The 12,759-nt window shown below is 41.5% G+C and overlaps 1 protein-coding gene across 1 annotated transcript in view; it reads right to left on the bottom strand.

Moving 5' to 3' along the window:
* LEKR1 (leucine, glutamate and lysine rich 1) overlaps positions 1–12,759 on the bottom strand; it is a 137,057-nt gene that overhangs the window by 46,721 nt on the left and 77,577 nt on the right. The gene's annotated exons all lie outside the window — the stretch shown is intronic.

Raw genomic sequence — 12,759 nt, 5'->3', positions numbered from 1 at the left:
AGATCAGTAAGGCACAGAAAGAGCCCTTAGGTTCTCTTCACATGGGGACAGCTGCTCACAAAACAGTGTTTCACAGTGATCTGATTTTTGACAATTAGTCATTTAAAAGTTTCCTGTGATTCTGGAAGGTTTTTAGGAATTGTGAATCTGAATAGTTAGCATAATCTTTTTCATGCTAGGATGTGGGATTGTAAGAAGTGCTTTGGAGGAAAAAGAAAGAAAGTTTATTTTGGTATTTGGGTGTAATTTGGGTGGTCTTTTGTTGCTTAATGCAATCTGTTTTGCAATGTTTTTACAATACTAGCCCTGTACTAAGAGCACTGCACAGGGATTCAATTAGAGAGTCAGCTCCTTTAAGTTCCCTCTGAAGTTAATAAGGGTCCTGCAGCTGGGTCTGCAGGATCAGATATACAGAGGGTAAACAATATGATTTCATATGAAGCTTGAAGGACAGGTCAAATTGCCATAAATCTGAGGAGATTAATAAAGGTAAGGGGAAAATAAAAGGTAATTTGTGCTGAAAATTTGCTGAATAAAGGAAAATGCTATATAAATAGCTGCTGTAATTAAATAGTAAAGTAAAAATTTCCATTACTAAAGAAAATAAAATTTACTGTAAGCTACTGGAAACTAAAAAAGATTAATAATAGACTTTTCTGGGTTTGCAATGTGAATACCAACTGATCATTATATTTAGGCTTGAGGGATTTTTTTTCATAGTTTGGTCTCATAACTATCTTCTATCCTGGTTGATTTCATATCAAATTCATCCCAGTATTTTTATGTTCCATTTGTCTATCTTCCTAACTCAGAATTGTGTCTTACCTTTGTCACAAACCCCTAGCCCTGCAAAGAATTACTATTTTTTAAAAAATCCCCAAAAGCTTTAACTATGAAGATCTCTAACACTTCTTTGAAAGGGCCCAACCAAACAAAATTTATTCTTCAAGGGTGTGCTCTAAGAGGGGAAATAGCAGCTTATATTTGGTAATTCTGGATTACTGTTACATATTTTCAACAGCAGGCTAGATGTTAGTTTTGAAGTTTAAGTTTTTATTTTAGTTTGGTAATTTTGAGGGCAGAACCAAAAAGCATCATATAACAAACTCTATAACATACATACTTTGTTTAGCATGTCAGGGTAAACTCCAAAACATTTTTTTCCTTTTCAGATGTAATAAAAGACAGCTAATAGAGGGAAGTTTAGGTACTTTAAAAATTGGTTCCTTACCAGCACAATAACTACAGTTCTTTAAGGGATAATGTATATATTCCACTGTTGATAACTGTTCACCTAGGAACCTCAAGCTAGAGAATTTTGGTCAGTGCATATTTTCAGCATAGCCTTGTACATCCAGCTGAGGTCACAAGGGAACAATGATTCCCCAAGAAGCTTTAAAAGCAAAGTAATTTGTTGCTTCTAGAATAAAAATTTGAGTTAAACTAATAATTTAGGTTAAGAAAGTGTCAGGCTAGGCCTGAAATTGTAAACAAAGGATTAATGCAAGAGTACCAGGAATGAGACTGTTATATGAAGCAAAATGAAGCAGGAAGTAACAAGAAACTCAGAGTACAAAACTGATACAAGGACAAACAAGAAACACAGAGCTGAAGGGGAATCTTGGACATTATGGCTAGGTACAAAAGTTACACTGAATGTGCTATAAGCATGCAGAAAGAGCTTTAAGCCATAACAGAACAGATGCTCATGGTGCATAAAGTACTTTAAAAATGGTGGATCCCACTCTAAGTTAACCCTGGTTGGATGCGTATTAACCTAAAGCACTTTCTTGTAGAGTGCTTCACCAGTGCCAGATCCCATCAAGGGTTAACTTAGAGCATGAGTGCCAACATCCCAGACATCATTGTGCAGGGCTGCTCTAGCGTCGGGAAGTCAGTGACAGCTTCTAATCCCAGCCTCCATGCAGTCTGGCTGGGTGGGGTGGAGGGGGAGTTCTGTCCTCATGGCATGCCACAGCCCAACTGGCAGGGTGTTGCAGGAGAAGAAGTTCAGGGTCTCCCAGAAGCTGCTGCTGGAACAGCCCCTCCTCCCCCCAGCCCAACCCTGTTCACCAGATGGCAACTGTCAGTAGTGGCTAGGGGGTGGGAAAGGAGCTTCTTGGCCATGAGGGCCCCCTCACGGCTTGCTGGCTCAGGGGCTAGGGGAGGCCAGGATGGGCCCACATGGCATAGAGGCTCCCTCATCCCTCCCCCTGCCCCAAAGGTGCAGTTCCTGATATAGCAAAAAGCCAAAGTATCCCCATCACTTTGATAGTTGCATTTGTACCCAGGACCACAGCAGTTTGAGCAAGGGCAGAGCAGCTCAGGCTGTCAGGGAGCCCAGTGGGTTAGCCCTGGGCTCTGGGTGGCAGAGTTGGGCAGAGGAGGGGCTGGCTGGGGTACAAGAGTGCTAAAGTATGGGGTTAGGAGGCAGGCAGTTTCCATACTTTAGCATCTTTGTGCCCCAGCCAGCCCCGTCACCGTCTACATGTGCATGTAATTACTCTACCATAGGATAGTACTGTCCCTGACAGTACTATGCTACGATAGACTTAATTAATTCACTGAGCCCTAATACCTGCACACATTTAGAAAGTGATGCTTCGTGGTGGAGCTAATTAGTCAAGTCTACAGTAAAGCACATGTGTAACTGCACCCCCTGTGATTTATATTAGGACATGATGACTTTAAAGGCACTGAAGTACTCCTGGGAAAAATCAGAAGAAAAATTTTCCTAATTGGGAAAATGGAAATGACAAAAAAATGTAATTTTACAGCGAATACTACCATTAAATGCTTCTACCTCTACCTGAAAATAATCATGAGGCAACAGAGACCACATTAAATGCTAAAGGGCAGTGAGCTAAGTTCTAATTCAGTGACTTGTTACCACAGGCAATGAGAAGACACTGAAGTTAGTTGTGATAGCTCTGCCATTTAGATCCTTTGGAGGCATGTGGAAATGCAAGTCACATGTCCTGTCTCAAAAGTTACTACTGACCAAAAATTCCTAGCATGAGTGCAGTGGATGCATATACACTGCATTATGTAATATATATGAAAATAACAAAGAGGGGGAGAGAGAACTTGGAAGAGAATCACAGATTAAATAACTTTTACTAGAGGTGCACCAATACATCAGTTCATATCATATTGGCAACAATAAAAACAAAATTAACATTATCAGCAATTGGGGTTTTTCTGGCTGATGTGCACGATAATGTCTCCGGTAAATACTGTGTCTATGTGCACAGCCCAGCAGCTTGGAGAGCAGCATCTGGTGGTTAAGTCTGTGGAGGTAAAGAGACGTGGGTAGGGGGCAGATCAAGGCCCTTATGCTGAGGGAGGGAGTGGGGCTGGGATTGGGTCAAGGCAGCACAGGGCACAGGCTGGCGTCACGGGCAGCTCATCTGGGGTGTGGGGGGGGAGGAGGATGGCAGATCCTGCCACTGGTGTACCCCAGGGGAGGCATGAATGGTCACATGCCCCCTGGATTTGTGCACGGGGCAAGGGCAGGCTGCTGCTGTGGGTTGGGGCCAAGAGCAGTAATGGGCTTTTCCTGGGGGGAGGTGGGGCTGGGCTGGGCTGGTGCTGCACTTGGTGCAAGTGGTGATAGCACTGTGATGGGGGCTATGGTGTGGGCTGCAAGCACCCCAAAATTTTCTGTAGACCCCCCTGAACCCTCCCTCCCAGTGCCACTGTTGCCACTGCTGCCTGCCCCGCACACAGCCCTGGCCCAGCCCCCACTAGGAAGAGCCCAGGGCCACCCACAGCCCCAGCTCATCCTCACCCTGCACAGATCCAAGGGGCACGTGCCCCTCTGTGTATCCCCTGGGAATGCGCACTGACAGGGGTAGGAGCTGTCCCCATCTCCCCAGACAAGCTGCTCATGGCTCTATCCCATGCCCTGCCCCAGCTAGGCACCATCTGCCTCTGCCCCAGCACCAGCCCCACCCCAACTCCCTCCCTCACCACAGGGGCCTTGATTTGCTCCCCTCCATGCCTCTTCCCTCCCCCTACCCATTTTCCCCCACAGACTTACCAGCCAGACACTGATGGGGCAACTGACAACTGACGCCCAGGAAAAAGCCAACCTATTAAATAGGTACTTTGCGTCAGTCTTTCTTCAGTCACACGGGATGCCCATGCCTGCTATGGGACAGGGAAATCTGGGTGAGGGGGATCCCCTACCCTCCATCAATGCTGACCTCGTAAAGGAACACCTTGAGAAGCTGGATACCTTCAAGTCAGCTGGCCCTGACAACCTGCACCCCAGGGTACTCAAGGAGCTGGCGAGCGTCATAGCCCAGCCCCTGGCACGGATCTTTGAAAACTCCTGGCGCTCTGGCGTAGTGCCCAAAGACTGGAAGAAGGCCAATGTGGTGCCGATCTTCAAGAAAGGGAGGAGAGTGGATCCGGCTAACTACAGGCCCATTACCCTGACTTCTATCCTGGGGAAGATCTTAGAAAAGTTTATTAAGGAGGCCATCCTTGAGGGACTGGCCCAGGCTAACATTCTAAGGGACAGCCAGCATGGGTTTGTTGAGGGTAGGTCTTGTTTCACCAATCTCATTTCCTTCTATGACCAGGTGACCTATCACCTGGACAAGGGAGAAGAGATTGATGTCATATATCTTGACTTCAAAAAAGCTTTTGATCTGGTATCCCATGATCACCTCTTGGCCAAACTGGCCGGTTGTGGCTTTGGCTCCACCACGATCCGCTGGCTGGGAAATTGGCTTCGTGGTCAGACCCAGAGGGTTGTGATTGATGGCAGTCACTCATCGTGGTGCCCTGTGACCAGTGGGGTCCCTCAAGGCTCTGTCCTGGGACCCATACTGTTCAACATCTTCATTAACGATGTGGACATTGGAGTCAGGAGTGGACTGGCCAAGTTCGCCGATGACACCAAACTTTGGGGCAAAGCATCCATGTCAGAAGATAGGCGGGTGATCCAGGCTGACCTGGACAAGCTTAGCAAATGGGAGGACGAGAACCTCATGGTGTTTAACACCGAAAAATGCAAGGGACCTTGGGAGGAAAAACCTGCAGCACCCTTATAGGCTCAGCAGTGCTACGTTGGTTAGCACTACAGAAGAAAAAGACTTGGGGGTCATCATTGACCACAAGATGAACATGAGCCTCCAATGCGATGCTGCGGCTAGTAAAGCGACCGAAATGCTGGCGTGCATCCATAGATGCTTCTCGAGCAAATCCCGGAACGTCGTTCTCCCCTTGTACTCGGCCTTGGTGAGGCCGCAGCTGGAGTACTGCGTCCAGTTTTGGGCTCCACAATTCAAAAAGGATGTGGAGAAGCTTGAGAGAGTCCAGAGGAGAGCCACGCGCATGATCAGAGGTCAGGAAAACAGATCTTACGATGACAGGCTGAGAGCCATGGGACTCTTTAGCCTGGAAAAGCGCAGGCTCAGGGGTGATCTGATGGCCACCTACAAGTTTATCAGGGGTGACCACCAGGATCTGGGGGGACATCTGTTCACCAGAGCGCCCCATGGGATGACGAGGTCGAATGGTCACAAACTCCTGCAAGACCGTTTCAGGCTGGACATAAGGAAGAATTTCTTTACTGTCCGAGCCACCAAGGTCTGGAACAGTCTGCCAGCGGAGGTGGTTCAAGCGCCTACATTGAACACCTTCAAGAGTAAATTGGATGCTTATCTTGCTGGGATCCTATGACCCCAGCTGACTTCCTGCCCTTTGGGCAGGGGGCTGGACTCGATGATCTCCCGAGGTCCCTTCCAGCCCTAATGTCTATGAAATCTATGAAATCTCCAAGCTGCCAGGCTGCATATAGGCAACTAGATAAGTATTGGCCAATATGACTCATTAATAATTGGTCATCGGTATCGGCCTGAAAAATCTTTATCAGTGCACCCCTAACTTTTACTTTAGCAAATGTTTTTCATGAAAGTCTAATAGTAATGCAGCCACTTACATAATTCAATTCCTTTTAAGGAACGATATTTCAGAGGCTTGACTCATATCTACTTGAATATACATATTTTATAAGATTAATTTAACATCTGTATTATCTCAGATAAAATAATGTCATGGTGGGGGTTGGATGAACCCTTTCTGATGCTGATGGGTTTAATAGTGCTCTTCATTCACGAGAAGTGCAGGAATCAAAGTAAAGTAATCAGAACTCTTTGGGAGGTGATATCTTTTATTAGACCAGGGGTGGGCAAAATACAGCCTGTGGGCTGGATCCAGCCCATGAGACCCCTAAAATATTTAGAAAATATTTATCTGCACCTGGCTGCCTGTCAAAGATGAAAGGAGCCAAGGGCTGAATTGAAATATATAACCCAAAAGAGTTGGCATGCTAGAACCAGTACCAATTTGAAATATGTAACAGTTAAATCCTTCTGAAGTTTAATTTTGAAAATGTTAATAGGTGAGAAAAGAGGACGGTAAGAAAATGATACAAATACAAATAAGAAAAAGTAACTGTTAGACTGAGAACAATTCATATAACTGGGTTCTTTTCCAGAGATCAGAGAAGCACATGGGACACTAAAAGGATGGTGCGTACAATGTAAAGATATTTTTGTTGTTAGGAAAACGTTTCCTGGACCACTTACTTTAAGGTGACTGTTAAGGGGCAATGCAGGGCGTGTGAATCAAACACAAGGGAGAAGGCTCTAAACTCTTCCTTTGGTACAAATCCAGAATAACTTTAGTGACTTCAAAAGAATCATACAGGATTTCTCCTCTATACAGAGGATCAGTTTCTCTTCTAAAAACATAAGAAATACATGTTAATATAAACTTGGCTTAGCCTACCAAAATCCTACCCTTCACCTTTCTCACTAAGGAGTCAGCCCACTGGTGACATTTACACAAGAAGTTCTGCTGAAGTCAATAAGTCTACTAGCATGGCCACTTGTTCACCTATATAAGGATTTTGCTCTTAAGCTTGAATCATTCAAAATGTATGCCTCTCCAGATCCCTACCTGAACTTACTTGGGGTTGAGTAGGAGTGGTTTCCATAGGGCAGCTAATTGCCTTCATTCTTCATAGAGCACCAGGCATAGGCAGCATGGATAATCATTATAACTGGCAGGGAATGAAAACAGAACCTCTGCCCACACACAGGGCAAGGCAACAAAATGAAAGAAGCACACACTTTTTTTACTAACTCCTGCTTTCCCAGGGTTCCAGTGAATGGATTCTCTTTCTAATATACTAAATCTCTCTAACCTACTGCTTCCCAAATACCAAGCCCAGGGTGACTAGAAAGGTTCTTTTTCTATTTTTCTTGTCTTTTTTATGGAATCATAATATAGCTTGTTGCATCAAGATAGTTTCAAAAGATCACTGAAGAAACTTTAAAGCAGATGAAAATACTGCTCCTTCCTCGGTTCACATATATATGTAAACATGAAGAAAAGTCTCATTTTCCTACATACCAATTTCTCAGCCACACCTATAGCAGCTTCCCTTCTCAAGTCATCTCTCATTAATAATTATTATCATGTTCTGCAGACCAGTGTTAATGTTTAATACTATAAATGGGATGTAAAGCAAGAGCATCTGAAGTCTGATCAGATGCTGTATCTCTGGCCAGCAGTTAGAATCATACACAGCTAAATCTGCCCCTAATTTCTGTGGTCCAGACTGACTTGAAAAAAATGTAGTGGCTGTTAAAAGTGCAGTGACATGGGTGTCTACTGCCACACATGTTGACTGGCTAGAGCAATGAAAGTAAGGGCACCTCCCCATCTCACAGAAAGTTGCAGTAATATGAGTCCTTTGCTGCCCCAGGCCATAGGGAAGACAGATGAGGTCTCTATCAAATGCCACTGTATATTTTTACAGTACCCCTCCTTTTCTAATCCCTCTGGTTAGAAAATTAGCCAGTAGATTTTGGCCACTTTGAAATTTCTGCATATTTTATTGACCCTCTTTAACCACCAAATGGCTGAACAAGAGATGGCTGAAATTTAAAACAAACTAACAAATAAGCTCACTTCTTTGGCTAACAGAACAATAATAAATTGCAGGTCAAGATGATAATTTTTCATTATCATGACAGATCCTTTAGGGAGGCCAGTGTGGTGATGGTAGGGCAAAATGTTCAAACAAACAGTCCTTCTACATTTGAAACTCTTACTAGAAAACAACACAAAACACTTTGTCTGACTTCAGGGAATGCTAATATTCCTGATAAATTTGCTAAATTTTTTTAGTGATTTTTAAAACCCTGCTTCACTTCAAATCAACTACCTGCTCAGATTCAATGTTAGTTGTTTATTTTTACTTTTGCAGAAAGTGAATCCTAGTGTTTAGTTTGAATCCAATATGCTGAGTTTCATTTATGTTTTCCCCAGAGAATGCCTGCTATTTCACTTTCCAATTATAAGCACTTTTAAAAAATAAACCTGACAAGGGCAAAATAACCAAATGATATGTCAAGCAGAATAACAGACAACTAAATCAGAGCTGGTCATAGTGACCTTTCTGTTGCAAATATGGTATTGCTGAGATGTTAGCGATTCCACACAATCATACTAACTGCTGAGATAACTTCAAGTGAGCCCATTACATAAACTTGGTAAGAAACTCCTCTTTTCTGTAAACACATTTAAGGAAAATAAGAGGATGAAGAAGAGGGAACGTAACAATACACAAGACCTCTAAATGAAGGAGAAATTTGGCCTAACACTGAAAATGTTCAGCTCCTTAACAACCTTAATTAGTTAATTCCCTAAACAGCCCAGTGGGTACATAAAAAATAGTTTGTTTATTTTTGTGAGGAAAGCAGAGTATGGCAGAAGTCAAGGATCCCCCATGATTTATAAATCCTTATATTGGAAAGTCACTACAAAGTTATTAGCATGGGTATAACTTCTTATTTTATTAAAAACATTTTAAAGCTTTTGTTCCAAACACCTTTCAATTGCATTGTATTGTGAAAAATGGGAACCAAGGTCAACAGATCCCGGTTTGTTTCCTAAGAAAGAAAGCAAGCTATAGTTAATTCTATTTCCACTGAGCACCAAGACCAGAGTGACCTGGCAAAAGAAACACTTAGAGGTAGCTTTCTGAAAGACTGGACAGAGAGAGAGTTGGGAAAGAAGGCTAATAGAAAGCATTCTCTCTAGCACCAAGTAATATTTGGTGTTAGAACAGACCTTATGATGAGAGGCTGAGAGCCATGGGACTCTTCAGCCTGGAAAAGTGCAGGCTCAGGGGTGATCTGGTGGCCACCTATAAGATTATCAGGGATGCTCACCAGGATCTGGGGGAACGTTTCTTCACCAGAGCGCCCCAAGGGATGACAAGGTCAAACGGTCACAAACTCCTCCATGACAGTTTCAGGCTGGACATAAGGAAGAACTTCTTTACTGTCCGAGCCCCCAAGGTTTGGAACGGACTGCTGCCACAGGTGGTTCAAGCACCTACTCTGAATGCCTTCAAGAGACATTTGGATTTTATCTTGCTGGGATCCTATGTTCCCTGCTGACTTCCTGACCCTGGGGCAGGGGGCAGGACTCGATGATCTTCCAGCCCTGGTGTCTATGACATCTATGAAACATGTTCATACTCTGTGGCTTTCTGCAGTGGTTAACGTACCTAGTAGGTAACATGGAAATCTGGTCACTCAGCCCTGGAAGATATTAGCATTCAATAATCATTCTTCAAGGTTCAATACTTTCTAGCTAAGTCAATCTATCATTTAATAACATTGTTCAGAGCAGATGGAAAGGATTCAGAGAACAGCTAAAAGAATAATTCAGGATTTGGAAACCAGTTCCAGTCTTACAGTTAAAGACACAAGAATCTCAATCTTCTTAGTTTAACAGAGAGTTGAATTGTAGTTTATAAATATCTGTATGTGGAACAGAAAATTGATATTAGAAGGCAGACAGTTGTGTAGCAAGATCCAGTGCCTGAAAATTCTTCTTCACCATATTCGCATTAGGATTAAGTGCAAATTTTGCAGGAGGTGTATATAATCACTAGAGCAATTTATCAAGAGTTTTAGAATCTCCATCACCAGAAATTTTTATATCAAAATTGGATTTTTTTTAAAAGATATGCTCTACTCCAAAGAGGAATTAATTTGGGGAAGCCCTATGGCCTCTGTGATTCACGAGGTCAACTCTGATCATTGCAATGGTCACTTTTAGCTCTATAATATATGAATGTTTCTTTGATCTGGCCTGCCTGGAGTTAAGCTTGATTTCTATCTAGGAGAACAGGAAGATGACTTCTTGATGCAGGATAGACTGCAGAATTGTTTATCCTCCTGTTCAGTAAAGTGAGCCTCTCTGATGGTGTTGTCTGTCTTTACAAACAGATGGACACCTTAGAGATGGTCCTGAAGATAAAGAACTAATTGTACCACTCACACTTACAAAAAATAAAGACTTTGACTTTCTTCTTGTATAGACCCTGTACAAACCCCTGTGCTTTGCAGCCCTGCAGGCTTACAACAATAGGAACATAGTGCTCTCCCTTTAGTCACTGGCAAAATGAAGACCAGGACTCCTATGTCAATGCTACCTGACTTCACATGAAAACCAGGGAAGAATTCCATACTTGTAAAAGTAAAACTTCTGAAGTTTGGTAACATTTTAATTGAAAGAAACATTTTTGTAGAGACTGTTCTCTTATTCTATTCTCAAATGATGCTGTGCACTTCTGAAAATACCATTCACAGAAAAAAGCAACTAAAAATATGCCATATAACAAAACTGGCAATTTAACTTGTACTAGCTTGTCATTTTTAACTTGGTTAAGAAGAGAACAATACAAATTTCAACTCAAAGTGAAATGTGCAAATGCATTTGAGAAAGTGGTAGTGGTATTTTCATTTTTTCTCTTTTTTCTTTAGATGGATTATTCTCTTGAAAAAATGCACTGAAAAATATAACTTGTGAAAGTAATCTTTAAAAAACTTTTGAAAGTTATAGAAATGCTGTAAGAAGTTTTCCATGTTTGATTTCTAGGGAATTTGTTTAATATAAAATAATCTAACTGCCTCATGACTCACAATTTGTGTTTGTTTATTGCAAGTTAGAGGGCATACAATCCTTCTGGGGGGAAAAATGAAAGTCAGATAACTAGTTTGCTGGTCATACTGACCTCTAAAAAGAGAGTCAGAGATTAGGGAAAATAATAAGCATTTTATGCACACTACTTATAAATTGCAACAGTATGAAAAAACCCTCCAATTATATCCTAGGTACCTTGATTCCAAATGGAACAAACGTAATTTCTCCCACTTATCCATTCCCCAAATCAGCAAAAAATATAATACTTAGACTGACATTTAGATCAGTTCAACTTGTATACACTTCTAGCAGAACAACAATCTACCGTAACAGCCATCTTTCTAGTTTATATTTAGGAGATTTTAATGTTACCAGCCAAACAAAAATATTAAAAACCAAAAACAAAACTTTTTTTCCCATTCCCTGCCTTTAAGTAGGGAATGGAGAATTTACTCTAAATTAGGTAACCATTTTCCTATGGGAAAATATACACTGATATTCCTGGGTCCATGACTGACTGCTGTGTGATCTTGAGCAATCACTTAACTCTCTCTGTGACTGTTTCAACTTCCATCTTCTGTCTGCCTTACCTACTCAGACTATAATGTCTCTGTATCAAGAACTGACTGCTCCTCTATAGTTGACAAAGTCTATTAAACTAGAAATTGAATCTTAACTAGGACCTCTTGGTATTCTGTAGTACAAACCAAAAATGATAAAAACAATTCAAGCCATCCAGCAATGAGAAATCAGACAGAATGCAGGATTAAAATGAATCATAAGAATAATGGTTTGTTGCCGGCTAACCTAAAAGTACACAACGGAGTTCTAAGAGGCCTAGCACAAGGTCTGTACATCATTCGAAACAGGGTTTAACTGAGCCCCAAATAATGCATAGTCCTTCTACTGGCCCTTTTCACTTGGTTGAATTTAACCCTTAATCCCCCAGAATACACAATTGAGAATTGTTTTTAAAAGAAGTCAATCTTATTCCACTATAAGAATATGGATCCTGTGTCAGAGGACTTTTAGTCCCCATTTAATTATGTTATGCTTTTTGACTCTCATCTGTATTGTTTGATTCTGGTCATCTAATTCCTTACAATTTCTGATACCACCCTGCTTATCAGGTCTTTTTCTTAGTGTTAGTTCATTTCCCATTTTGTTCAATATCCCGCCTCTGCCTTTTGTCCTAGCCATATTACCAATGAAGCCCAACAAACTGTTTGTTTGTTTTTTTAAATTTTCCATTAATATTCAAATTCTTGCTTGTAAAATACTTTTCTAGCACTAGACTCTCTGGAAGACTTACATGGTACATGGACTTAGTAACTTCAGAATTTTGGCCTTTACCTCTTATTTTTAATAAGACAAGCAATGCCATTATATAAGATAAGATAAAAATTGAAGGAAATCAATCAAAACATACTTAAAAACATTTTTTAGTGCGGATCACCAAATGCCAAAAACTGTCCTGTGGCACTGGCCATTTTAAAGAGTCCAGAGTTGTTCCTAAGGAACATACTGTACCCATGTGGAACACATTATAAAGGAGACAAGGTAAGAAACACTTAAGTTTCAGAGGGCTTTTATGCATTGTATACAGCAAAAGTTTGATCAAGATGAAAAAAGAAGCATGTTTACTTGAACGCAAAGAAACAGCTATATAGATTTCAATGAAACATAAAAGAAAAAACATGAATTCAAAATAGGAATTTTGAAGAAAGCATATTTGAT

Source organism: Crocodylus siamensis, chromosome 6, assembly GCF_052110815.1.
Source record: "Crocodylus siamensis isolate JL-2025a chromosome 6, ASM5211081v1, whole genome shotgun sequence".
Classification (NCBI taxonomy): domain Eukaryota; kingdom Metazoa; phylum Chordata; order Crocodylia; family Crocodylidae; genus Crocodylus; species Crocodylus siamensis.
The sequence above is the reverse complement of the archived record's forward strand: the minus strand, read 5'-3'. Positions and strand labels throughout refer to the sequence as shown.